The sequence below is a fragment of the Lissotriton helveticus genome, chromosome 5_1 (genome assembly GCF_964261635.1).
Source record: "Lissotriton helveticus chromosome 5_1, aLisHel1.1, whole genome shotgun sequence".
Classification (NCBI taxonomy): domain Eukaryota; kingdom Metazoa; phylum Chordata; class Amphibia; order Caudata; family Salamandridae; genus Lissotriton; species Lissotriton helveticus.
Genome location: NC_136065.1, coordinates 187,532,885 through 187,556,772, shown reverse-complemented (window position 1 = coordinate 187,556,772; position 23,888 = coordinate 187,532,885).

The window sequence follows — 23,888 nt, the reverse complement described above, 5'->3', positions numbered from 1 at the left end:
GGGTTTAGGCTAAGTCAATCAAAGTACGAGTCCATCTTCTCAAAGTCAACATACAGGTTTGTAACCCTGGGCAGGCTCAAAGTTCACAAAGAAGTTCACAAACAGGGGCCAAAAGCATTTCACCAGTTCAAGATCAATAAAGACAGACGGGTCTGGTGGCTCAGTGGACTAATGCATCCACTGCAGGGGCCTGTGTTTGACCTCATAGTCACAGGTTAAAATCCTGGCGGGTCCACTCAGCCATTCATCCATCTGAGGTCGATAAAATTAGTACCATTGAGTTGAGTAACAATAGACATCTGTTATTCAGCGCCAAGAGGCCTATGGGTGAACGTGCTCTTTACAAATACACATGTTATGTTATGTGCATCCAGGGAATGAAGACTAACGGACTCAGGTGGCTAGGGGTCCAGACAAAACACCAGCAAGATAACTTCCTGCTGAGTTCGAAAGTTAGAATTGACCTTAGGAAAAAATCGAGGACCTGTTCTCAGTACCAAATGATCCCCAAAGATCCAGAAAAGAGGGGCTCTAGATATAAGAGAACAAAGCTCACATGGCCTTCTTCCAGAAGTAATGGGCACAAGAAAAAATAATTTCAGAGTTAGGAACCAGAGATCAATGGAATAGAGAGGGTCAAAAGAAGGATAACGAAGAGCCTGCAGGACCATGGGCAAGTCCCATGAAGGACAATAAGGAGAATGTTTTGGCCATATGTTGAAAAACCCTTTTAACAATGTCTGAACCAAACCATGGGCATCCACAAAAGTACCCCAAGAAGCACGAAATGCCCTGATTGCTGCCCATTGCCGTTTCAGAGACAATGAGGGCATTTTTGAAAAAAGTGCTAAATGCAAAATTACTCTTTTTGCATAATTTATTCTCTCAGAATTTTAGGGTAATTCCACAAGATTACGCGACACAAAATTACACGAGTTTTTCACACAAATACTCAGTAACCAAACCTTGTTTGGGGTAATGAGATAGCATATGAGCTAGACAGGGCACATAATGGGAATACCTCTGGAACCAATACTAGAAATACCATTTCCTATAAGCAACATGTGTTCTGTAGATCATCTAATTTCCGTGTGCCTAAATAGCTAATGTATAGTACCTGTTTGCATCACAGATAGGCTTGCGTTATATAACTCCCGATACATACATACTGTATTTTCTTTTCACCCAAAGTGCAAACCAATGGTGTTGGGCTGTTTCGCTACAATGAGTGAAAGTTTAGATGCTTTCGTTGGAGTGAGGGGAGTCTGTGGTCAGCGAGTTATGTCGGTAGCATGTTGGTGGTAGTGAAGGGTACATATTGGCAAAATGGAGGCTTTTCTCCGTGGAACTTGAGGGGCTCATCCTGAAAGACATTCATCGGCCGGGTAATAGACATAGAAATGAGGCTGGACACGCTGCAACTATCCAACTGGAACAGTTATTGTGCCACATCCAGCCTTTATAGCTCGGGCTCATAAAAGGGTAGAAGTGTGCCGCAGCTATAAACGATGCAAGTGTCCCTTCCATCGATCCGTAAGGCGCTGAAGACCCGGCTCTTTTGCTGATCACCGGGACCCTGCCAGTGCCTGGATGCCCTCATGGGTGACTAGCCGCGCTCTACAAATTGACTGATAGACTGAAGCAAAATGTATCGACCAGAGCAAAATATCTGGGCCAGTGGTCACTTTGATTGCTTCTCTCATCTGAATTCAAAACTTTTCTTTTTTTATTGCCTTTTTAGACTCATCTCTTTAATTGTGAGGCTTCAGTTCCAGGCCAATGATGCTGCTAACTTTTTTTTATTTTTAATCTGTGCATGGATGTTCATAGTCCTTGGACTGCTGTACACATGCGCTCTATAACTTCTTGTGCCCATTTATTATGGTCTCTAAAATTCCAATCACTTGCTTTTTGAATGAAAAACGTCTCTGATTTGCATGCAGAATAAGAAAGACTTGCTGGGCATGCGTGGTGCCTGCACGCTGGGACTAGTTCAGACCGGTGTCTTCAAGTTGCCCTGGTAGCTGTGGCTCCACATTAAGATGTATATTTAAATGCACTTGAGCCGAGTGCCTGGACACATTTTATGAGATAAGAGTATTCTATTGCAGAGCTCACCAGCTCTTGGAGATCATGGGCTCAGAATACACCATTAACCTCCAGGAGATTGGGGGCATACGTCCTCAAATAATCCCTTGCATGGCACGCTCCATCTTTACACAGAAGGTGGAAAAAAACTCTCAGGCCTTTTCAAACCTGGTACTTCACCAAGACACTGTGGACCTAGCGGGAGTAGGAGGTGGACTGTGACATCACCTGTAGCCTGGCCTCAAAGCCCATTCGGATCCCACCCAACAAGCGCATACCACGGAGAACATCTCCTTGCTCAGATACTCTGGTGCAGAAAACAAAAACTTTGGGGGTCATTAGGATGGCAGACCATCCTCTTGCATTCTATATTTTTACCATTGCGGTGGGCGGTGCAGAAAGCGCCACCCGCCGCAATGGTAAAAATGCACGTTGTGCATTTCAAAGCACAACATGACAGGCACCGAGCGGTGCCTGCCATGTTGCACTTTGAAATGCGGAGGGGTACCACAGGTACCCCTCATGTGCACCCCACACCCCCCGGACTCCCAGGGGCAACAGGTCCCCGCAGGGAGTCTCCGCATGCCTTTCCGTGCCGCCACGGAAAAGCATGTCAGGAAGGGCATCCTAATATGGCTGGCGGTGTCTGATAGACACCGCCTCTATATTATTCCTTTCCCGCCCCGGCCGCAAGGCGACCGGGGCAGAAAAGCGGCAAACGGTCTTTCCGTCCGCCGAGGTCCCCCCCGCCATCCTAATATGGCGGGGGGTCTTTAGTGCAACGATGTTGGGCGGATTGTCCCCGCTGGCAGTGGCATTCTGCCCGACATCGTAATGGGCCCCTTTGAGTGGTACTCAGGAATAAGAACGGGCAATGCTAAGTCTGTTGGGTTTTGTGTGTTAATAACATGATTGCAATCTTGATTAGGAGGAGACAAGCAGGGGTCGAGTCGGGGGTACACGTGAGTGGACGGCGTGCATTCACTCGCTTCGCAGGGTGGACGTCGCCAAGAAGTTGAGCCCCACTGTAAAATATGCTTAACTCGTCAAGGTGTAAATTTGAGACACCGGGATTCATTCAGCAGCGCCTGCTTGTTATCTGCTTTCCTGCTGAGCAGCAACGTGCAGACGGGAAGGGGGGTTTTGTTATTTGAGACTCCAGCTGGGCCATAACAAAGGCTGAACTTAAGGGCCCATCTGGCATTCATTGTATGAGTATCCAGGCTGGGGGCTGCCTGTAGCCTCACACCTAGATGTAAATGCAGAGGAAGGGAAACAAAAGCAGCAGCTTGTTAACACTTCAAAGGCGCATAAGAGAGGCAGATTTTGACTTTGTTCAGAGCCCCATATATAATACATATTCATGCACTGTAAGAATGTCAGATGCGTTACTCTGTCCCAGTGCAAAATAATAATTTAAATACAAGTATTTTTTATTCAGTTTACACTGCTATTCATCCCAATGTAGGGTGCCAGAGCACATTACATTAAACATACATATTACATTGTCAATAAATCATTGGACAGGATGTGTTACATAAGACAGTGAGGGTTACTGGGTGTAGAAGTCACATAACATCCTTCATAGCTCACTGTGCTATACTAGAAAGATTAAAATGGAACTGCAGGTAACAAAAGGAGCTCAGTGTTCAAAGCAGTAACCTACTTACCTATCTGCCATCTGCATGTTACATGATGTGTTTTGCAGAAGGCGCATTAACCCTGTATGCTACTTTAAGTCAAAACTAGGACTAGAGAAAAAAATATCTTTCCATCAAATGTGTTAACCACCAGGCAGCTAAAGCAATCACATCTACATTGAAATGTGCTGCACGTGGAATATTACACCTGGTGGGGTAAACTAGCAGCTGAGTTAGTTGGTCAATCCTTGGGTAAAGGAACCTGTCACACACCGTGATGTCACTTCCTGTGATGTTCGCTTCCTGCAATGCCCTGCGCCGTGATGTCACTTCCTGTGATACTACCTAACTTAGAGTTAGTTGACACACTCAGGAAGCTTGCACTGATGTTGCACATGTTGTCCTATGTGTGAGGATGTGCACACTGATTCCAGCTCTCTTGTAACTTTTCTATGTGTTAGGGAAGCTTGCACTGGTAGTGCACTGTATGGCATTGTCCATTTCTAGACCATTTTAATACCCCTTGGCGAGGCTGAATAAACTTCCCTGTTGGTAAAGAAAATAGCACCTCATTTGTAGTGTATGGTTAGAGAAAGGTGTTAATTGAAGGGTGTGATGTGTGAGTAATGTGTTTATGTTCTGATCATGTGCTCCTCGGTCCTCGCCCGTGTCTGTGGCTCTCAGCGCTGCTCATGCTGCACCTTTGTTGTGTAATAGTGAAGCTTGGTGGACATCTTTTCAATATGCAAAATGCAGAACTATTGGCAACAATCGGAGGATTGCAAATTTCAAGGGTGGTGCAGAGTGAGTGCAGGGAGAAACAGAACACGGTGTGTGGGTGCAGAAGGTAGTGAAGGCTGCAAAGAGGGGTATGATAGGGCCCAAAGAGTAGAGGAGAGTACACAGAGGGCAAGGGAGAGAGCACAGGGTGCAAGGGAGAAAAACACAAAGGGAGTTATTTACAAGCCCCTTGTGCCACAGGTGCGTTGCGTTGCATGACGCACCAGCGGCCAACCCTTCCCTTTCTTCCCTTCACTGATCCACCCATCCCTTCCCCTCACGGATCCATCCATCCCGTTCCATCCCTTCACTTTCCTGATCCACCCATCCTGTTCCATCCCTTCTCTTTCTTTCACTGATCCACCCATTCCATCCCTTCTCTTTCTTTCACTGATCCACCCAACCCTTCCCTTTCTTCCCTTCACTGATCCACTCATCCCTTCCCCTCACGGATCCATCCATCTCGTTCCATCCCTTCCCTTTCCTGATCCACCCATCCGTTCCATCCCTTCTGTTCCCTTCACTGATCCACCCAAACCTTCCCTTTCCTTCCCTTCATTGATCAACCTGTCCCATCAATTCCCCTTTCTTCCCTTCCCTGATCCACCCATCCCATTCCATTCCTTCCCTTCCACCCCCTTCCCTCCCCTCCCATCATGCCAGGGCTCCTTTCTGCTGTTGCTATTAGTATGCCGTACAGAATTGTTTCCGCTGAGCATGGGATTGTCGTAGTGCTTTTCCAGCCCCTCCAGGGCGTGCAGCGCGCCTGCACCAACCTCATAATTACAAAGTCAATTTCTAAACAGACATTTGCAAATAAGTCAATTTAAATACCAGACTTTGCAAACAATAATTAAGCCGCAGTTTCTGTTTTTAATATCTATATGTATATTTAATGCCGACGGCTTTTTAATTTTACCTTTTGACTGAAGCCTGAAATTGTTTGATGTGCTAAGGAGCATTTTCAGGAAACTAATCAGAGACAATGGTTTTAGGGGTTGTTTAGCAGTAGGAAACAATGCGTTTACTTGAGCTGCTGCCAACTCTGCTGAGACAGGCAGTTAGATCAGAGCAGGTCTAAGCGATGGCATGTTAGAAGGGCATTACTGTTTGAGAGACTGTTAGATAGGAGAGCCGAACACATGTATCAGTCCTCATACTTGATATACAAGAGGCATGGGCCAAGAAGACCTACAAAGGTTACGTTTCATTGAGTCTCTGCTGAGTCACTTGATGGTGCCAGAGTATATCAAATAAATGGTGATATTGTGTCCAAGTATCATTTACAAAAATATCACGCCTTTTGAGTAAAAAATGGCAAATCTATACACAATCCGATGATGTTATTGTAAACAATATCGGCGAAATTATATTTGATGTCTGACCAGATCTATGTGTCTGATATATAGAAATGCAACTGTGCCACTGAAGTCAGAATTCAACTTCAACCTTTCCTATTCTTTCAGTCTTTTACTTTCTTTTCGATCACTAATTTAATTAGGAGAAATAAAATTAGAGTGTGCTACCCTTTCCCTAAAAGCCCTAACTCTCTCTCTCTCTTGTCAGAGTCCTGGCCATATGCAGAGATCAATTCCTTATTGTTAAATATTAACGCCTTCTTATTTTCTTGGAAATATTTTGAATAGTAGGAGTGCAAAATGGATCTATTGGGAGGTTTTGATATTAAATCTTCACAACCGCACTGAGTAGTCTTGTTAAGGATTTCAGAAGATTGACTGATTCCTCTGCTGGGGCTCTTGAGGGACTCAGAAGGCCATCTCTGACCTGGATGTATGGCATAGCCGTGGTCACTTGCAGCTTCTTCTGACCCACAAGAACCAGGTGTCACAGCAGGCATGTCATCAGTGAGTTCCTGTAAGAAATTGGGTGACTGGTTGAAGAGGGCTAAACCCTCCCCAAGCAGCAACAACAATACTTGTCAGGATAAAGTCACAAGGAAACCCCAAATTAACCTGCACTCAACCCTTTGGTAGATTGGCACATATCAGTCAGGCTTAATTTAGAGGCAATGTGTAAAGTATTTATGTACCACTTCAAACAGTAATAAAGTGAAAACATAACACAAGAAAAATCCCACACCAATGTAGAATAATTTAGTAAAATTGGTAATAAATCATTTGACACCAAAATGACAAAAATCCAATAAGTAGAACCGGAGATAGGCAGTTTTAAAGATTTAAGTGGAATTAGCGCCAAAAAGCGCAAAGTGCCAAATGTGGTAGTGCTGGACTGGGACAAAGTCACAAGTTTAGGCTAACCACAATGGAGTGTGGGCCAGCTATAGGGACTCAGTTGGGCCTGCTGTACAAGAGTACCTTAAATCCCAGTTGAGAAGGAGATACGAGTTGCTGCATCATCGTCAAGGAGAACGCTGACAGGGGAAGCTAGTGATGTGACGTCCTGCATCAAGGATGCGTTGTGCACCAGTTGGTTCAGAGGAAACTGCGGAGCTTGCGGTGCAAAGTCCTGCATCATAATCGAGGCTACCTTTGATGAGAGGCTTGCCATGTTAGGTCCTCATTCGGAAATACATTGCAATGTGGCAGTTTTGATGAGGCTGCGGAGTACTTGCACTGGAAGAATCCTCATAGCAGAGGTTATGTTATGTTATGTTAACTGAGCTTATAAAGTGCACAGCTGCCTCAGCAAAGAGGCTTCCCGGCGCTGTTGCTTTGGTTTTGCTTGAGGTTGCACTGCGCGCAGCAGAGGAGATTTGTCGGTTCTGCTGGATCTATAGATGGGCTGGCTGAGTACCTACTGACCCACTTCCAAGGTCCAGGACTGGGTTGGCCTCACTTGTCAGCATTGAACTCACAGTTGCAGAGTCCAGGTGCTGGTTACAAGAGACTAGCCGTTGGAGCCACTCTGGTGGTCCTGAGTACAGGTTGAAGGTCCAGTTCTTTTTAGAAAGGCAAGAGGTCAGCAGGCAGCAAGTCAGCACAGCAGGCAGCAGTCCTTCAGGACAGCAGTCCAGCAGAGTGGCAGTCGTTTCAGCAGCACAGCAGCCCTTCTTCCTGGCAGAGTCTTCTACGGGTCCAGAAGTGTACAGAATAGTTGGGCTTGAGGTCCAATATTTATACCTGCTGCCCACTTTGAAGCAGGAGAATCTTCTAGACATTTCCACCCCTCAAGAGGTGCTTTTAATTTCTTACCTCTCTAACCTGGTCACAGATTGCCTGGAGTCCAAGTAGACTGGTCATAAAACCCCTTTGTGAGTGTGCTCAGGAGGAGCCTTTGTGATGTGCAAGGGTGGGAGGTGACAGCCCCCCCCCCTTATTAACTCAGAGTGGCCCATCCTCCCAACAGCTATCTTCCCTTTGTCTCACTGTCTGGGAGCAATACACAAGGGGCACCTGCCAATTACACCTAGTCATTTGACCCAAATGGCTGGGACAATAAAATGCAAGCTTTCTAAAAATGTCATTTTTAGAAATCTGATTAACAATCCAACTTTATCTTTAAAGGTTGCTTTTAATTACAAATCTATAGACACCAAACTCAAACTCTCGAACTGCTCCCGATTAGACGTTACAGCTTATTAAATGTAATGAGATGACTCCAATGTTATCCTATGGGAGAGGAAGACCTTGCCTTGCAGTATTGAAAAGTGAATATAAGAGTTTTTCACTACAAGGATATTTGACTTTGAGCTACCAGGCAGACCATTTACTTGAATACAGGCTACAGACTCACCTAATGAAACACAGCATTTACCTGGATCTGATGCTTATAATATCTTCAAAATCAAAGTGAAATCCCACATTTCAAGTTCCATTAGGAAGAATCAGCACTGTACACCTGAGCAAAAGGGTATGGAACACGACTATCAAGTTTCACATTTTGTTGGTTCAGGGAATCACAAAGTATTGACTGCAAAACAATTGTGGGACATAATCTCAAAGGTATATATGTTTTTTTTCTTTTTTATATTAATAGTGATGTGAAAGTCTAGTATACTATAATATTGTGGGATTTAATGTAGTTTGTATTTCTGTCATAATATGCCTGTTTTTTGTCATTTTATATATAGCGGTCATTTGTTAGGTATTAATTATTGTTCTAATTTGTTTATATAGCTTTTATTTCTACATTGTGGGTTATATTTGGGTGGGTAGGGTTTTAATATATTTGTATCAAGTTGTATTTATTTGTTTTATTTTGGGGGATTATTTACAATTTCATAAATTATATTTTAATTTTTTTCCATATATATTGGGTACATAAATGTTATTACTTTCAACAGAGATGTTTCAAAATGCATGAATTGGTTGTGGGATTTATCGGGAGACCAAGTGGCTAATAAACAACGAATATTTATTTTATTGTAAGTGCTGCCAATTAAGAGGTTTGGTTGGAATGGAAGTAGCAGCCCTAAGTTTGTATTTTAAGGAGCATTTTTTCTAATTGTGTTTGTCATTGCACGTTTGAATCAACAGACATTTTTGTAAGAGAATGTTGATGTTTCTTGAACTGTAGACATTAAGTCATGATTTGTTGCACATTGTACAACAAATAAATTCGTCCAGGTCATGACTAGCAGAAGCTGGGACATTCCATTTTCTTTATAGACTCTATTATTGTCTTCGGTTTTGAACAGAATGCTGTGTGTGAACAGTATACAGTAATAGCCATTAGTTTGTAATTGTTTTGTTTTTAGTAATAAGACATTCTTCTTTCTGTCAATATCAGGCATATTTCATGTATCACTTGACACTTGGTAAAGCTCTTTGAACGTCTTCTAGCTCTTTGCACCATAGCAAAATAAAAAGCATGCTTTTAACAATTATTTATGATCCTGTGGAAGAAAATTTCTCTTGCTCCTCGGCGCTAACTTGCATATTGCAAGACGGTATAAATGTCAGTGTTTTTTTTAAATAATCTATTGCAGAGGTAACCATGAACCAATGTAATGTCACGATCTACATAGTCTATACATTCGGTATTGATTTGTGTATGAATTTGAGATCTGGCTTGGTATTATCAAAACCTGTGTGTTATTTAGAAAGGGATTAGTGTTAGTAATAAAGCTTTTTGCTTTTGAAATGATACGCAAACCTATTAGTCATGCTCCATCTGAATGGTTTATCGGTGATCAAATTTAAAAAGTAGTTCTTAGCCAAGACAATGCACAAGAGTGAAATCACAACTTTAGTTGGCACCTGTATTGGTGAAGGTTGTGTGTTCAATATCTGTTTAATCATGTTTATTCCCTCCTCACGACGGCTGTTATTGTGTAGTGACCCCAAGTCTAGGGTGATGAAGAGTTGTGTTGAAATCTTTCCATTATTTGAATAAGGTGGAAAACTGTATCTCACACAAAAAAAAGAACTAAGAGCCAGATGTAGAAAACTCTTGTCACAAAATACTGTTGCAGATTGCAATCGGTGTGGAATTTTGTGAACCGACCTATGTACTAGTAGGTTAATTCACAAATTTCCAATTCGAAGTGTATCGTAATTTGACATTCATCATGAATATTAATGAGGTAAGTCACAAATAGCGACTGGATGCTATCACAGAGATGCTGGCCTTCTCGGGTCAGTAGACAACCATGTCTATGATCACATCTAAATAAAGTAATGTTAATAATTATTCTTAATGCATCCCGTTTTCCTTAAAAGAAGTGCTGTTGCATTAAACAAAAGTGGATGTATGTCATCACAACGCATGCTTTTACTACGCATGCCTTTACAACGCAGGTTTTACAACGCAAGTCGTTACAACGACTTGCGTTGGGGGGAGCTGGATAGTGAAATAGTTTAATTTACTATTCCAACTCCAGTCCCCGTGGATAGTAGGGAAGGTTTTGGATAGTAAATTAAACTATTCCCTATCCTACAGCGCCCTCCAGTGCAAGTCATTGTAATGACTTGCCTTGTAAATCCTGCGTTGTAATGGTAGTGCGTCGTAAAAGTTGCATTGTGATGGACGTTTCCCAACAAAAGTTAACTTGTTTGAAAACTTTTGTCAGAATTTGCAGTGGTCACCTTTACCTCTGCCTACTCTAAGAAAACCTCTTTTTTTATTCACAAAGGGGTAGGGGTCATACGGTCCTATGTGTTTTATGGGGACCCCTTTCAATTTAGGAATGCATTATCACCCCTGTTCAGAAGTCTATACATTTTCCATGTTGTGCGACTGGATTACGGTTTAAAACCATTGATACAACTCATACTGATTCACAATCTGGAAAGGATGCCTACAAAACAGGCCTTCAAACTTGCGAATCTGTATCCATTTGTCATCTCATTTTAAGAGTCAGTAAACATTTAGCTACTCCTAAAATGAGATTAGTACTTAGTAAAAACCTATTTGAGGACACAAATGCATCTATTTGCTAATTGCAGCACCTGTAGCTGTAATGTAGGTTTGTACATCAGACCCAAGCTCTCTAATGGAGGGACAAATATGCTTGTCAAGTGGTACAAGGACAGACCCACAGCAAGAGACTTTGGCTCCACTGGGGTGATTATATGGACATTTCATGAATCTTAGCAATATAGAAAGTGCTGGACACAAAGGGATTTGTTATTAAGAAATCAAAACAACTCATTTTTGCTGCTACTGCCTTCATTTTCAGCTTTAGTATTGATTTCCTAAGTATAAGATTGTAGGTTTGAAAATGCGTCGTACTGAGATCTGTCTAGAGGTTTTATTGGGCAGCTGACTTTGATGAAGGGCTATTTTCTGGTGAGAACTATGACCAAATTCATAACAAAAACGCCTCTCCTCCTCTGCACTTACAAAAGGCTTCCTATGCCCTGATGATCCCCATCAACAGATGTTCCCATGGTATGATACATGTATGTGGCGGTGCACCTCCATGCCACAGAAACACATCTGAACCTGTTGGCCTATATCTACTGTTTTGAACTATGCCATGGATTTGTCCTTTTAAGATTCCACCATTAAATGTTAATCCCATGGCCTAACAATCCCAGTGCCAGAGAACTCTTCTGTGTCTCATGATTTTGTGACAAGTCTATTTCCCTGACTCAGATCCCTGTGGGCAATCAATCTGGCATTGTACCATACTCACCACTCTTTAAGGAGACTGTGCCATGTTTTCGGAGGCGCCGAGAAAAGAGGCTACAGTGTTTTTCACATTAAACAAGGATGTCTCTTTCCTTCGTGGGGATCCTTTTGAGTCGGATCACATATTGTTTAGATGAGACGTTTGGACGTCTTTCAAGCAGCCTCAGCTCAGATGTCTTAAGAATTACTGCTCACAAATATTGTATTGCATTTGTGATGCGCTGATAGTGCAGCTCTTGAAACTAGGGGTGTACAAACTTCCCACAATACTTGCTCCACGAAGTATGCACCATTCAAAAATATTTTTCAAGCCACACACACAATTTCCTTATTTTACTGCAAGGCATGATCCCACCTGAAAATTGAGAGTTTTTGAGAACTATTTTTTACCCGAGTGTTATCTGCGTTCAATCATTCCTGAGGAAAAGGCTAGTGAGGTATTAATCTCATATAGAATACTCGTATGTTACCAACGTGACACAATGTTAGAGTATTTGTAAGTAAATTCTAAGTGAAGAAAACACTTGCATACAAAATGCTGATGGGTTACTAACACCAACTAACACTTGAAAGAGTATACTACGCAAGTCCTTGGGAGTAGAAAAAAAAGGGAACTACTCAAGCTAAGGGCAGGCCTATAATCAGAACTCTAAATGCTAACACCACTTTGGAAAGAGATACCAGTTTTAATAAGAACCTTTTTTATAGTGTGATATTCCTTTGGGTGGTAGCATTTTCTTAACTGCACATTTCACATGAAGGCATCGTAAATTAGATCATCTTTTTAAAGGTTGTTATTTCTTTACATAGTGAAGCCTATTCATAGAAAAACAATTTTCTATGTAGGTACCTTATGATTAGGGCGACTGGAATTATGCAGCAGGTGAGGGACAAATTATGTAGAAGTGTTGAGTAAATTATGCAGCAAGGAAAGGTCAATTATGCATCATAATGTGGCATACTTTGTAATAGTATTACTTCATTATTTTGACATTTTTAAACTTGGTACCACTGTCTGGGCATTAGTTACATCTCACTAGTACCGTTTAATACCAAAAATAGCAATAAGCAACAAAAAGGTGACCAGTCCAGCTTTGCAATTGGCCTTTCAGTGCACCGCAAACATGTTGCTGCATGTTTAGTAACTTTTGAACCATTTGAGCTAGAAATGAAAAAATTAAGCTGAAACTAGATTATTTCCTCATTTCCTTTACTAATAAATATGCACTCATGCTTGTCAGGTTTCAATGATTTGAACACCTGCCGAAGATAAATCAATGAACTCATATGAAATTATGCAAATTTCAGTATCAACCATGTGCATTTCTGCTGCTGTTTAAGCCTCGTTACTGTAATTCCTTCCCTTTTTAACACCCTTACCTGTCAGTCCACACAACCATTGGCTTGGTTGTCATGGCAGACCGTATTTAGAATCATTCAAAAAGCAACCCAATTTCCGTACTTATCCACATTTAAAAATAAATACAGACACGAAAATATATGGTTTTCTGTCTGTATTTATCTGTACAAATCAGTAAAAATGGAAAGCAGGGAGCCTTCCTTATGATGGTCGTCCCGGTTCTTTCTTCCACAGAGAAGCATTGACAAAACAAGGACCTTTAGACAGCTACTATGAGATGTGTTGGCATCAGGGCACTGTGGAGACTGAGTCTCGGGTGGCATTTTGCTGACTAGACATAAATGTCACAATATCTGCACATATGGGCTCCAGCTATAAATGGGCTGTTGCAGTGCAGGCCTTATTGTATTCAGGTAATGTAACCATTACTCCTGGTAAATGGCTATGACCCACGTGCTCCAAAACCACTGTGTTAAACTCCATTATTTGCAACGATGTTTTGCCTTATGAATTCCGTTTTACCCTAGATTAGTTGCTAAAGCGTTTTGCAGGGTGACTTCCGTGTTACCCTAGATTAGTTGCTAAAGCGTTTTGCAGGGTGACTTCTGTGTTACCCTAGATTAGTTGCTAAAGTGTTTTGCAGGGTGACTTCCGTGTTCCCTAGATTAGTTGCTAAAATGTTTTGCAGTGTCAATCAATCAATCAATCATGCCATTTGTATAGCGCACTACTCACCCGGGAGGGTCTCAAGGCGCTTGGGGGGAGGGGTATGCTACTGCTCGAACAGCCAGGTCTTGAGTTGTTTCCTGAAGGCGAGATGGTCCTGGGTCAGTGTGACTTCCGAGTTACCCTAGATTAGTTGCTAAAGCATTTTGCCGTGTGACTTCCGTGTTACCCTAAATTAGTTGCTAAAATGTTTGCAGGGTGACTTCCATGTTACCCTAGATTAGTTGCTAAAGTGTTTTGCCGTATTGCTTCCGTGTTACTCTAGATTAGTTCTTAAAGTGTTTTGCAGGGTGACTTCCGCGTTACCCTAGATAGTTGCTAAAGTGTTTTGCAGTGTGACTTGCGTGTTACCCTAGATTAGTTGCTAAAGTGTTTTGCAGGGTGACTTGCGTTTTACCCTAGATTAGTTGCTAAAGTGTTTTGCAGTGTGACTTGCGTGTTAACCTAGATCAGTTGCTAAAGTGTTTTGCTGGGTGACTTGCGTGTTACCCTAGATAAGTTGCTAAAGTGTTTTGCAGGGTGACTTCTGTGTTACCCTAGATAAGTTGCTAAAGTGTTTTGCTTTATGACTTCCGTGTTACCCCAGATAAGTTGTAAAGTGTTTTGCAGTGTGCCTATCGTGTTACCCTAGATTAGTTGCCAAAGTGTTTTGCTTTATGACTTCCGTGTTACCCTAGATTAGTTGCTAAAGTGTTCTGCAGTATGACTTCCGTGTTACCCTAGATTAGTTGCTAAAGAGTTATGCAGTATTACTTCCGTGTAACCATAGATTAGTTGCTAAAGTGTTTTGACGTATGACTCCCGTGTTACACCAGATTAGTTCCTAAAGTGTTTTGCATGGTGACTTCCGTGTGACCCTAGATTAGTTGCTAAAGTGTTTTGCAGTGTGACTTGCGTGTTACCCTAGATTAGTTGCTAAAAGGTTTTACAGGGTGACTTCCGTGTTACCCTAGATAAGTTGCTAAAGTGTTTTGCTTTATGTCTTCCGTGTTACCCTAGATAAGTTGTTAAGTTGCGAAAGAGTTTTGCAGGATGACTACCGTGTCACCCTAGATAAGTTGCTAAAGTGTTTTGCCGTATGACTTCCGTGTTACACTAGATTAGTTGCTAAAGAGTTTTGCAGGATGACTTCCGTGTCACCCTAGATAAGTTGCTAAAGTGTTTTGCTTTATGACGTCCGTGTTACCCTAGATAAGTTGATAAAGTGTTGTGCCGGATGACTTCCGTGTTACACTAGATTAGTTGCTAAAGAGTTTTGCAGGATGACTTCCATGTCACCCTAGATAAGTTGCTAAAGTGTTTTGCTTTATGACTTCCGTGTTACCCTAGATAAGTTGCTAAAGTGTTTTGCTTTATGATTTCCGTGTTACCCTAGATAAGTTGCTAAAGTGTTTTGCATCGTGAGTTCCGTGTTACCCTAGATAAGTTGCTAAAGTGTTTTGCCGTATGACTTCCATGTTACACTAGATTAGTTGCTAAAGAGTTTTGCAGGATGACTTCTGTGTCACCCTAAATAAGTTGCTAAAGTGTTTTGCTTTATGACTTCCGTGTTACCCTAGATTAGTTGCTAAAGTGTTTTGCAGTGTGACTTCTGTGTTAAGTACGATGTCGTGGGTACATGCTAATTGTTCGGAAAATAGCAAAGACATATACATCTGGCAGGAGACAAGCACTGCCAGGCCCATGTATTTTAGACCATGTGCCCTTCGTGCTCTGAAAACTACCGCTGCTGCTTGGTGTTCAACCGTACCTCCGCTGCCTGTACCTATCGCGTATCCTTGTGTAGTAAAGCTTGCTGAGTCTAGTTACCTCCATAGACTCTTGACCAGTCAGGAGTCGCAATTTGCGCCTAAATGGAATTAAAGGGGAAGCCTTCATCTGCAGCAGAGACATATAAAAAGCTAGGTACCCCTGGTTGATAGCCAGCAGAGCAATGGTCCTCCCTCTTCCGTATGCCTCCTGCAATGCTAAGCCCCTATGGTAGGGGTTTCCAACGTAGTTCCAGGAGGTTAAGAGTCATGACAGATTTGTAGGACTTTTGCATGGAATAAATGAACACACAATCAATTTAAAGGACCTCAGTGTCAATGGGAGTCCATGGCTTAAAGAGATCGATGGTTAATTGAGGATTAAACTCAGGGTCTGAAGCCAGATACTTGCATCCCCTACATCCATGCTGACAACCTCTGCTACCAGCCAGGGGCTAGGCCGTGCATGGAAATGAGGCAATGAAGCTGCTGTTAACGCCTCCTTCCATTCTCAGAGGCCTTTTTTACCATTTCATTCTAATTCAGAACACTGCCTAGAGAAAAAAACAGGAGTGTTAAGAGATTCATGGAGAGATGATAGGGTTTTTCACTTGGTTTCTAAAATAAAATGAGCATTTACAGCATGCCTGCCAGCTATCACCACCCACCGCTTGCCCCTCCGCCCATACACGCACACCAGACGCATCCACCCCCAGCAGAGCCCGTCTTCTCACAAGACTAGCATCGACGTGTTATCCTGTGAGCTTTCATGCTGTTTCAAAACCTGCGAAGCTCCGCTCCTCCGCCGCCCGTGCACATCCGAGAAGCAAGCTGTATCTGTCGCGAGGGTGTGAAGGCGCTGCTTTCCAGAAGTCTGATTTTGTGAATGTGCGCATTAGTGATGGTGACAGCTGCAGGTGTCTCTGTCTAGTGCACACAGAACAGGGGATACATGTACACGCGTTCAGCACACTTTTTTTAAAAAATATTTTAATTGCCACGTGATATACACTGGTGAAAGCTAACTCGTATCAGCCAGAAGCTCGTTTCGCATATGAAGGGAAGGCAGAGGATGTTAGCTCCTTATTTAAGCAACACAATTGAATATAAAAAAATATATAAAATGTACCTGAAGAAAAAAATCCCATACAACTTTACCTAGACAAATAGTTTGCTTTTATCGCAATCCAACCACTAATATTCAGTCATGTATTTCATTACTGTCACTAACATTTGCACAGAACATTCATAGTCAATAGATCTATTTGTACATTCAGATGTAAGGAACTATCCGACTTTCCCTTACGTTAAATATCTTATTATTAGAAAAAAGAATAATAATGTCGTTCCCAGAGCACATATCTAAGTTTCCCAAGCTAAAATCGGTCTTCTCTCCTGAGAGAATCTTTTTAGGTTTCGCCTGGCCGTAGCACTGCGCAGCAGTCACGCAGGCGAAATTTAATGTTATCTCAGTATTGGGGACTTGAACCCGCCCCTTCTTCCATTGGCTTGCTCCATAAATGGAGGCTAGCCATTGGAAGACATGGTTGTCAATCACTCTTTCCCCCGTCACGATGCAATTCGGGGGCGTTTCTGGGTCTTTTTTTAAGTCCCGCCCCTTTCGTCGTCACCTCCTTTCCCCACCATTAACCTCGGCGATTACAGTTTACTTTCCAAGCGTTTTCAGGGCTCGCCTCGTGCATCGGCTCTGAGAGCCTGGCCACCCGCGGCTTGGCTCTTCCTATTATTTTCTGGGCTCGCCCGCCTCTAGCCACACATAGCACACCGAAGCCTGCTTTTTTGATCAAGGTGAATGAAAATATGGCAATTGTGAACTTTCTGCAAACCTGCATGGGTCACAAAGGAAGGGGATTCCCTCTGCCACAGAGAACGATTTATCTAAGGGCAAAACACCCTCGTGGGGTCATGGGGTCGGGGTTCTTATGGCCAGGCCTAAGTATTGTAATTCAATACACGAGAGTAGTTGGGTTCCAGTATATAGATTTAATAAATGGCAGAACAGCTTAACATCCACAGAAGAAGGCACGTCTTCTTCCAACAGCTACTCAGAACTAATGTCTCGAACACACACACAGATTCTACTGACATCATGAGTTCTACATGACATGTCATGGTTCTACATGACATGTCATGGAATACCACACACCTCCCCCCCTTCAAAAAAAAATTAAATGAAAGAAAAACGCAACAACAACAAAAAACAGCCAAAAAAAATAGAGAGGAGAGGGAAGAGAAAAAAAAATTATAAAAAAAAAAAAGTCAGAACTGAACAAAATCCTTAAATTTCATAGGAAAACATCTGACACGTGAACTACGCCGTGAACCAGTTGACCTTTGATCACAGGCAGGAAGAACACAATCAGAGAGGTCCATATTAACCAAGTTGTCTGCAACAATATCCTGATCAACATTCTCAGGTATAACATTCTTGGTTGCATCTTCACAAAAAGTAGGACCATTAAGGACATCATCATTGGTAAAATTGTTAACATTAACATTCTTATTCACAGATAAATGATCAAAGGCTTCATGAGTACCACAAAGCTCAGAACTGTCATTCACACCAGGTGAGTCGTTAGAAGGATAAACGCCAGAATGTGAAGGGAAAGAATTAGAATCAGTGGACCTATGTTCAGAGAAGTTTCTCAGGTCATCAGATCTACACACAGATATGCGTCTCAAATTCCAAATTTTCCCATCTTCCACCCTAACAGCTTTGCTGAAGAGTTCAATGATTCGAAGGGGACCAGACCATCTAGGGGAACCTTTACGGACTTGTCCACCAAACTTCACTCTCACGAAGTCACCAACACTCAATTTGGGTAGAGCCATATTACGTGCTGGAACACTAGACACCTTAGCTTGGTATTTATTGACTTTCTCTCTGACAGCCTTCAAATCTACTTCTAGATAGTCACCTTTTTCAGTACGCAACCACCAAGGCATAAGCTTCGAACCAGGTTTTCTACAGCGCAACATCTCAAAAGGTGACAATCCAGTCACAGTATTGGGGGAAAAACGATATGTCAATAAAGTTGCTTGGAGAGCTTTCCTCCACTTCAAACCACTACGTAAAGCTAACTGACAAGATTCTTTAATTACTCTATTAAAGCGTTCCACTTGTCCGTTGGCTTGAGGAAAATAGTTGGAAACTCTTTTATGTTTGATACCACAACTGGAGAGGAATGATGAAAAAAATTCGCAAATAAATTGTGGACCATTATCAGTAACAAGTTCTTCAGGCAGACCTTCTCTGGAAAAGACTTCATTAAGGAAGTCTACAATAGCATCAGAACTTACCTTCTCCACAATTTTCAACTCCGGCCATTTTGAAAAATAATCTACCAGAACAATGGCAAACATTTCTTTGCCCGACTGATAACTAAAGGGGCCAATGATGTCTACACCAAGTTTGCGCCACGGACCTTGAACAAACTCGACAGGAGTAGGACTCACAGAAATAGGTTTCACGGATTTGTCACTCAACGAACAAGGGGAGCAATTCCTTACCCATTTGTCAATCATGTTGTCCATACTAGGCCACCAATAAAATTCTCTGATCCTTCTCTTAGTGGATGACATCCCTAAATGACCTTCATGAGCCAGGTCACAAATCATATCTCGTATGCCCAAGGGGGGAATGATTTTATCATCCCTAAAGATCATAGCACCATCATCCATCAACTCATCCTTCACCTTAAAGAAAGAACCTAGTTCACCACTAAGTTTCCTCTCTTCGGGCCAACCTTTGTTTAAAAACAACCTTACATCCTTGAGAACATCATCCTGATCCCAAGCTTTAGTCCAAGCAGCCTGAGAAATCAGTTTGGACTGATTGTCATTAACAATGATGTTAATATCACACATGGTAAAAGCCACATCGCATTCTTCAGAATGATCCTCAGCTGGACTATCCTTAACGGGAAAACGAGACATGCAATCTGCATGGACATTTAGGCGACCTGGAACATAGGTGACAACACATCGATATTCCTGCAACTTTGCTGCAAGCCTCGCTAAACGAGCAGTAAGAGTCCTACCACCTCCAGCCGATAGCATAGTGACCAGAGGCTTGTGGTCAGTCCTTAGTGAAAATCTGGTGCCCCAAATAAACTGACGGAAATGTTGGGTGGCCCAGGTACATGCAAGTAACTCCCTCTCTATCGTGGAATAATTGACTTCAGAACCACGAAGAGACCTTGAAGCATAGGAGACAACATATTCACCTGAATTATCTTTTTGCATTAAAACTGCGCCAAGGCCCACATTACTAGCATCTACACAGAGTATACATTCCTTATTGACTGAATAAGGTTTGAGAAAAGGAGCACATACAATTTTCTTTTTAAGAGTATCAAAAGACTCTTGCTGGTCTTTTCCCCATTCAAATTTTGCTTGTTTCTTAAGTAAGGAGCGTAAAGGGTGTACTAACATGGAGTAATTCTGAACAAATTTCCCATAAAATTCTGTAAGACCTAGAAAGGATAGTAACTGTTCCTTGGAAGTAGGGATAGGAGCAGATAGAATACTTTTAACATGGCTGAGTTTGGGCTTAATACCGCTCTCTGAAATTTCATGACCTAAGTATTCGACTTTAGACTGCCTAAATTTACATTTTGAAAATTTTAAGGTTAAACCTTTCTTTTGAATACAATTAAGAACAGAATACAAGTTCAAATCATGTTCTTCACAATCTTTTCCAAAAATCAAAATATCGTCTTGGAAAGCCACTGCACCACTGCAGTTCTTTAGTACATCTCGCATGAGTCTTTGAAAGACAGAAGCAGCACTGGCCAGTCCAAAGGGCATCCTCAAATACTGAAACATGCCCTCTGGAGTCACAAATGCTGTCAATTTCCTGGATTCTTCGTGGAGCTCTACTTGGTGATATGCACTCGCCAAGTCTATCGTAGAGAATACAGTGGCACCAGACAAGGATGAAATCAATTCATGAATATTTGGTAATGGATGTTTATCAACCCAAATTTCCTGGTTCAGGCTACGAAGGTCTACACAGAGACGGAGGTCTCCAGAACTCTTGAGGGATAGAACAACGGGGGAAACCCAAGGAGAAGACTCAATAGGTTCGATGATATGCTTTAAAACAAGATCATCTAAAATTCCTTTGAGTTTGTCTCTGTAAGCTAACGGGACATTCCTTACTCTGTGTCTAACTGGCACTGCTTTCTCATTGAGGATTATTCTATGTTTGAAATCTGTGCACTTGCCAAGGGTATCTTTAAAGACATTTGGAAACTTATTTTTAATATTGCCTATGAAACAAGAATCATTCATTTCAGAAAGTAAGTTTACCTCAGGTTCAATAAAACACACAGGAGGGTTGGCATTAGGATCTAGTTTGATGCCTAATTCACGTTGGTGCGGCCATCCTAAAATAGCTACTCCTTTAGTGGCTACATACACTTTCCCATTGGTAACACGATCTTTAACTTGAAGTTTGGCCCAGAAGTACCCTTCCAATTCTATTTTCTTGCCTGAGTAACCTCCCGGATGAATGTCTGGAATACAAAGTTCCCTTTTGTCCCAGAAATTTTTAAACAAATCTAACCCAATGATGGAGTATCGTGAACACGAATCCATCATTAGCTCAATGGATATGCCATCAACCTGAATGGGATAAGAGGGAAATTCATCTAGTTCAACTTCATCCACAGAAAGGATGCAATTGAAACTATTGAGGACTTCCTCTTCTTCTTGTGAAATATAATTCACTCTTTGTGTTGAACGACAAACATTTCCAAAATGACCTTTACGTTTACACTTCACACAAACTCTATCCCAGGCAGGGCAACCTTTATAATTGCCAACATGGTTGGGACTGCCACAACGGTAGCATGAAATGATTTTCTTTTGGCCAAATCTGTTATCTGGGTAGGTTTTGACTTCAGTGGATTTTTTTTCGCTTTCTTTCCTCAAAACGTTCCTGGAAGGAAAATTAGAGTTAGATTGGTTTTTTACTAAGGAAACTTCAGGCTCGGGAACCGAAGTTTTGATATTTGCACCTCTAATTTCTGATACAAACAACTCCGACTGTTCTATACCCTTGGCTATGTTAATAACAGCATTAAGCGTGGTTTCTGTTCCAAGCCAAAGTCTCTCCTGAATTTTCTTGCTCTTTGTTCGCATCATGATCTGGTCTCTAAGAACCTGTTCATAGGAAATTGTTTCGAATGAGCAATAACAGGCTAATGAGCGTAGTGCTGAAACATAGTCTTCTATGGATTCATCCTGTTTTTGAATGCGAGAGTAAAACTTAAACCTCTCCATGACAGTGTTTATTTTCCTGCCAAAACGGATTTTCATTTGCCTAGTTGCTTTTTCAAAAACATCAATGTCACCAGCATCTTCAATTGGAGGAAGATTGTCAAATTCTTTAATTCCTGCTCCTCCCAAACAATGTCGCAATAGAGCTAGTTTGCGTTTAGCAGAACATCCTTCCTTTTTCCAGGACATCTACATAAGCTATGAACATAGGAAACCACAAGTCCCATTCGATGTTTGGATCTCCTGCTGTTTGTAAAAAATGGGGGGGAGCAGCAATGTTCGACATTTTTCCTTTTCTTAAATTAAAATTTATGATGCAGATTCCATAAATATGTGAAAAAATTTTTATGTGTATTTAATACCTTCAAATAGTCGTTCAGTAACTGCCCACTCGAACTGTGTGTAAAACGCACAAATAGGTAAATTCTGTGATGTCCGGTGAATTTCTCTGTACTCCGATGAAATTCGAAGAATTCAAAGATGGCGGCACGCTTGTGACGTCAGCGCGTCACTGGGGTTGAAGGTGATGGCCCACAATGCCTTGCGTTTTGTTGCTGCGGGGAAGAGAGGCGCGCGTCAAACAATGACGGGCTGAGAGACTTTCTCGAGCCGCTCTCGAACGCCCAGCCGATTTGAATGGTTGAACGGTTATCAGGTGAGCGGGTGCACAGTTTGAGAGAAAACTCGCAATCTCCGTTAAGCAGGCCAAGTAAATGTAAAAAAAATTAGTCGAGTGGCAGTACGTTACCAAAACCGGCGGGAAGCCATTGATTTCTTATGAAGGTAGTAGCTTCACGTGAACGCTGTTCCGCCTTGATTCTGCTTCCTTACTCATCCGGAATAGTTGATCCCGATCGTCGCCAGAAATTGTATTGTAATTCAATACACGAGAGTAGTTGGGTTCCAGTATATAGATTTAATAAATGGCAGAACAGCTTAACATCCACAGAAGAAGGCACGTCTTCTTCCAACAGCTACTCAGAACTAATGTCTCGAACACACACACAGATTCTACTGACATCATGAGTTCTACATGACATGTCATGGTTCTACATGACATGTCATGGAATACCACACTAAGGAGGGCAGTGAAGGGGTGTGGCTCAACCCGATACAAGCGGCAGCGATGGGCGCACTTCAGAAGGCTACAAGGTATGCAGCAACAGCCCAACAGGAGCCGTGCTCCTCTGCAGGCATGGAGCAGGCTAAGGCTGCAAACCCTGCTTGGCAGCCAGCGCGCCTATAGATGCACCCAGCGCACCCTATGGACCGCAGGAGGCGCACTGCACTTATCTATGGTCTATCGAAAGGTAAAGGTTGCTTCTGCTCTACTGACGCCGAAGCTACAACGAATCCATCTCTTTGCTGCAGCCACTGCCCTTCAGTCCCATTGGCCTGGAAACAGGACCTACTATTTAATAATCAAGATCACAGAAGTGTTATCTGCTAAGGGCACGTGCCTTCGTCACGGCGGTGCCAGCCTCTAGGATTTAAACTCATGACCTGCAGATTGCACAAAGACGGGAGCTGCAGGCACATTAACCCACCGAACTGTACTAGTGTCTTTAACGCTGCAACAAAAACACGCAGTTGAAACGTCTGCTCCAGTGTTTCTATTTTGTTGTTTTTGAGCTAGGAAGGAACAGAATGAGCTGTTCATTTCTTTCCCTCTAGAGCACAAAAGCACAAATAATGCTACTAATTATGCTCGTACGGTCACATCTGGACAGTTTGTTGAGAGGGCTGCTCATCTTTCAGGAACCAACAAGCACAATGTATGCAGGATTCACCAAAGTATCCTTGTCAACCAGCACCACCAATACACGGGGCAGCCCTTCAACCCAGAGACAATTCTGATTGTATCGCATGGTACAACGGGGCATTATAAGAACTACAGGCACTGGAAAGGTCCCACGCTTCATTTATGAGCTGACTGGCACACCTTCCATTAGGCAGGGATGTCGTATTTCAGCTGCTTTAGAGTAAGGTTTTAAAACATTTACAGTTTTTTGATGTTTACATCTGAACTATGTCGAGATAGGTATAAGTAACGCAAAATAATGCAAGCAAGGCCAGGAAGCATATCTACGCAGTCTAGCAATATATGTGTTTTATATGGTTTGGTGTAAGAGAGTACCAATTCGGCCCCTCGGAGCCTCTCTCATACCAGTAACCCACAGGTGT